The 5,145-nt window shown below is 39.5% G+C and overlaps 1 long non-coding RNA gene across 1 annotated transcript; it reads right to left on the bottom strand.

Moving 5' to 3' along the window:
• Window positions 1–3,781: 3,781 nt before the first annotated feature.
• On the bottom strand, window positions 3,782–4,153 carry LOC117522634. The gene is made up of 2 exons (XR_004564266.1): window positions 4,101–4,153; window positions 3,782–3,957 (listed from the first exon to the last, which is right to left on the bottom strand). It is a non-coding gene; the product is annotated as an uncharacterized LOC117522634 (long non-coding RNA).
• Window positions 4,154–5,145: the final 992 nt, after the last annotated feature.

Here is a 5,145-nt window from a genome sequence, read left to right as displayed (position 1 = left end):
GTTGCAGCCACACCTCAAATAGAGAGGAAAAAAAAAACACAATCAGGCAGCAAAAAGACAACACTTACGGTATAATTTGTCAATATTAAGCAACAAGAAAAACAAGAAATACTAAGGTGATCGCCGGCCACTAGCCCTAAGCTTCACTAAAAGACCCAGACTTTAAATAAAGTTGAGGCTGCGACCTGCTGTTTACTAATAAAATCAATTTAAAAGGGTAGGAAGCATAGTAACATACTATGTCAGTATGCTAGCCATACGAAAGGGAAAATAAGTGCGTCTTAAGTCTGAACTTGAAAGAATCTCTACAGAATCTCACTGTTTTATTGACACAAGTAGATCAGGGAGATTGGATGTATTTTTAACACTGGCTATGCCAGTTAAAGTGCACCAGGAAGAAGGGATAACTGTAAATCTCTTAAAAATAAGGCAAATAATAATAATGCACCCAGTACGGTTTCCTGTATGTGAAAATATGCAGTAGGGAGAATTGGACTTATTCAACCAATAATGTTTGAGAAAGTTTCTTTAAAGGGTCCCTGCCATGCCATGATGTTTTTACATATTCTTGAAGAATAAAAAAGCTTTTTCCACATGTTGTCTTTGTTTTTTTTTACCATAAAATTACACTGAACAAGGATTTAGACGTTTCGTTACCCATCTGAGAATTTGAATTTACCGCCTCTGAGTTGACCTACTTTTTCTCTGCAATGGATGTGACGTCATTTGAGTAAATGTGTCGCAGCGTGGCTCTGTTTACCAATACAGCAGACAGGGACAGCAAAGGCATAGTGAGCGATTATAGCAAAGATTTAAGTGACATATTGATTGTTTTTGAGAAAGATGAGGAAGTTTCTGATGAAGAGATTAAGAGTGTAAATAATGAGCGGCTCCAAACCATGTTTGTTCCAGCTGAACGTGACAGAAAGAGGATGTGAAGTGCAGCTGTCAGCTGACATCAACAACAACAACACTGTCGGATATAAGCTGCTTACAAAACACAGAATGGTTTGTTCACTCACCACCTTTTCTTATAAATGATCACTTATTCCTTATTTCAGCAGCACAGCGTGCTTAAATTCAGGAGTTTGTTCTAAAATCACTGAAAATAAAGTTTCTGTACATTCTGTATATATTTAATCATTTTTAACTCAGTTTCCTGTGATTGCTAATTCTTCACATTTTATTCAAAGCAAATGATTGCAAATCTTTATCTGAAAAGCTGTAGACCCACATGGGATGGGGAAAAAAGATTTCTAAATAAAAGAAAATTTTACTTCTATATCTGTTGTCAAATTTTATCAGGAATAATATTGTAGAAAAATGTTTATGCTAAATGGAGACTTACCTGTTTAAAATACACATACAGAACATCTGTAATCATAAGTTGTATCACATCTAATCTACTTTGAATGAACAGACGTCTGAACAAAAAACAGGCTGTTCAGTTTACATTCATATGTATATTTGGAAAACACAAAAATGTCAATGTTCTGTTTTTTTTTTTCAGGTGCTTATGTGAACACAGTCAGCCGATGCCACTCGTGATCGAGTCTCACTGTTGCAGGGAAATTTCTGCAGTCTTGCTGGAGATGCAACGTGGTAGTGAAAATGCTCAATGTGTCACACAGCTGGCTAGTTTCTCAATTGTGTGTTTGAATGCAGATGTCCTCAGAGTGGTACACTATGCCTACGTGATGCTCCACAGTACGAGTCAGCACATGAAATAGTTAGAAAGTTTCATTTACATGGTTTATAGAAAAAAGTAAAAAATATTCAAATACAAAAAGAATGAACTGTTGTTTAGAACATAAATCCATGCTATTTTTTGTTGCAGAAAGTATCGTCATATCGCATATCGGCAATTTGTGAGGTTGTGCTGGGGACACTTGGGAAGGCACAGAAGGTTACCACTACCAGCTTGTGTTGTATTCAAAATAAGGAGTACTTTTCCATCACCATCATCCCACTACACTGGCTTCCAGTTTCCTCCTCTGGAGTGAGGGGGTGGGCTCATCGGTGGTACCTGGTCCGCTTGGCAGCATCAGCCTCAGCTTTGTCCATTCACGTTGGCTGCTCAGTAGAGGAGGATCATTGGTGGGGATTTCTGGTCGGTTTGGTGTTTTGCAGATCTGAAGAACCTCTTTTGCTGTGTCGCTCATATAGACTGAATAAAATGTTTTTTAACAAATTGTAACACACTTCTCATTTGAATGAAACTATGACTATGTTTACATGCCATTAATATTCGGGTTAAGGTCAATATTCCAGTTTCTGAATCATTAGGAATAACCCGTTTACATGCTTAAGCAGATAGAGTTATTCCTGTATACATGGTCACTGGTATCATTTGGAATATCCCCATCTAAACAGCAACACACGTCTTCCACCAGTGCTTGATTTGGTCTGGCGTTCATGCAAATCCTGCTTCGCGTGATCCTGCTTCATGTAATCCTGCTTCGTGTAAAACTCCTCACTACACAATTTATACACTTTTCTCAAACAGGCATTAACATGTTCTCACTTTTCTCTCCTCTGTAAACACTCTCTTTTTTCTTCTGAGTGGGAAGATTATAAACAGACACACGCAGAACACAATGCGCATGCTGTCCCTTCGCTCACTGCCTCCGGGGGTACGGATGCGGGACCCGCAAAGAATCCAAGTCATGGTCACGGAGCTCTGCGGCTGCTGTATCCGAGACCCTGCGGCCGTGTGGATTTTTTCTGCAAGAAATCTATCCTTGCGGGCTGCCTCCACATCAAAACAGTGAGCGTAGTCTCTGGACCTGTTGCAACAGTTGGCACAGCTCCACACAGCAGACAGGGGGGCAGTGTGAGTGGCCCGCTGTGGCGTTTACCGAGCCTGCAGACTCAGTAAGCACATCGGAGGCAGAGCAATCGCGGTGACCGGTGCCACGACCGGCCCGCCTGATAAGGACGCAGAACACAATGCGCTGTTTATCTCTGCTTCTGTGGTGTTGGTGGGTTGCGCGCGCCGCATACAAGTAGTTGCCGTACTCAAAAGACCAAGATTCCTTGCGGATAGAACATGCACAGAACACAAAATGATGTACCTTTCTATGGGGATATCCCGATGCATGTTTATATGACCTGATATTCGGGTTAGAAAAGGAGTAACCCAGGGGTCATATTCGGGTTTTTAAAAACCGGAATATGAGCATATTCGGGTTTTTGCAGGTGTTTACATGGCCGTGCACAACCGGGTTATTCCTAATATTCTGGTTATGAAAGGGTTATTGGCTGCATGTAAACGTAGCCAATGTTAAACTTATGTGAAATTGTATTTTTATTCATTTTTTAAGAATCAGAATCAGAAGAAGTTTATTGCCATTGCCAGTGAACAGGATTCACAGACTAGGAATTTGCTTCGGTACAATGGTGCAACATTAAGAAGAGGTAAAATGCTAAGATAAAAGATGGACTCGATGATGGCCGTGTAGAACTGCACCATCAGCTGTACAGGCAGCTTGGCCTTCTTCAGCTGCCGCAGGAAGTACATCCTCTGCTGGGCCTTCTTGATGAGGGAGCTGATGGTTGTCTCCCACTTGAGGTCCTGGGTGATGGTGGTGCCGAGGAAGCGGTGACAGTCCACAGTGGTGATGGGGCTGTTGGTGAGGGCGAGGGAGGGCGTGGGGGCTGTGGCTTTCCTGAAGTCCACGATCATCTCCACTGTTTTCTGGGCGTTGAGCTCCAAGTTGTTGCTGCTGCACCAGGTCACCATGCTATATAAAAATATACAAAAATATACAAATAACAATCAGTTTTTTTTTTTTCATTTTCCACATATCACATGTTGGATATGTGGCTAACTTTCTCATTGTGAATCATCCTCTTTTCCACTAAGGAAAGTATATTCTGAACCGTGGTCTCTCTTGATTTGTCTGCTTTTGTTATCTCCCTGCATTTTCAGTAAAATGAAGGGTTGCCACCAAAGTCCTAAAACAGAAGTTAAAACAAAATTAATAATAATAATAATAATAATAATAATAATAATAATAATAATAATAATAAAATAGCTTATATACATAACAAAATGCTGTTTGAAAGTTAGGGTGTTATTGAGATAATAGACAACTTACCTGCAAAGCTGACCCTGATATGAGAAGGAGACTCGATCACGAGTGACATCGGCTGACTGTGTTCTCATAAGCACCTGAAAAAAGCAGAACATTGATATTTTTGTGTTCTCCAAATATACATATGAATGTAAACTGAACAGCCTGTTTTTTGTTCAGATGTCTGTTCATTCAAAGTAGATTAGATGTGATACAATTTATGATTACAGATGTTCTGTATGTGTATTTTAAACAGGTAAGTCTCCATTTAGCATAAACATTTTTCTTCAATATTATGCCTGATAAAATTTGACAACAGATATAGAAGTAAAATTTTCTTTTATTTAGAAATCTTTTCCCCCATCCCATGTGGGTCTACAGCATTTCAGATAAAGATTTGCAATCATTTGCTTTGAATATAATGTGAAGAATTAGCAATCACAAGAAACTGACTTATAAATGATTAAATATATACAGAATGTACAGAAACTTTATTTTCAGTGATTTTAGAACAAACTCCTGAATTTAAGCACAGTGTGCTCCTCAAATAATCTTTTCATACATAAACACACCGAGCCAGGAATAAATGATCATTTATAAGAAAAGGTGGTGAGTGAACAAACCATTCAGCAGCTTATATCGTCCTCAACGCTGCTGCTGACAGCTGACAGCTGCGCTTCACATCCTCTTTCTGTCGCGTTCGGCTGGAACATACATGGTTTGGAGCTGCTCATTATTTACACTGTTAATCTCTTCATTAGAAACTTCCTCATCGTCTTCAAAAACAATCGATATGTCACTTAAATCTTCGCTATAATCGCTCACTATGCCTTCACTGTCAATGACGTCACATCCGTCGCAGTGAAAAAGTAGGTCAACTCGGAGACAGTAAATTCAAATTCTCAGATGGGTAACGAAACGTCTAAATCCTTGTTCAGTGTAATTTTATGGTAAAAAACAAAGACAACATGTGGAAAAAGGTTTTTTTTAGTCTTCAAGAATATGTAAAAATGTCATGGCATGGCAGGGACCCTTTAATCCTAGAACACTACTGCTGGGTGATTTTCAC

The sequence above is a fragment of the Thalassophryne amazonica genome, chromosome 12 (genome assembly GCF_902500255.1).
Source record: "Thalassophryne amazonica chromosome 12, fThaAma1.1, whole genome shotgun sequence".
Lineage (NCBI taxonomy): Eukaryota > Metazoa > Chordata > Actinopteri > Batrachoidiformes > Batrachoididae > Thalassophryne > Thalassophryne amazonica.
The sequence above is the reverse complement of the archived record's forward strand: the minus strand, read 5'-3'. Positions and strand labels throughout refer to the sequence as shown.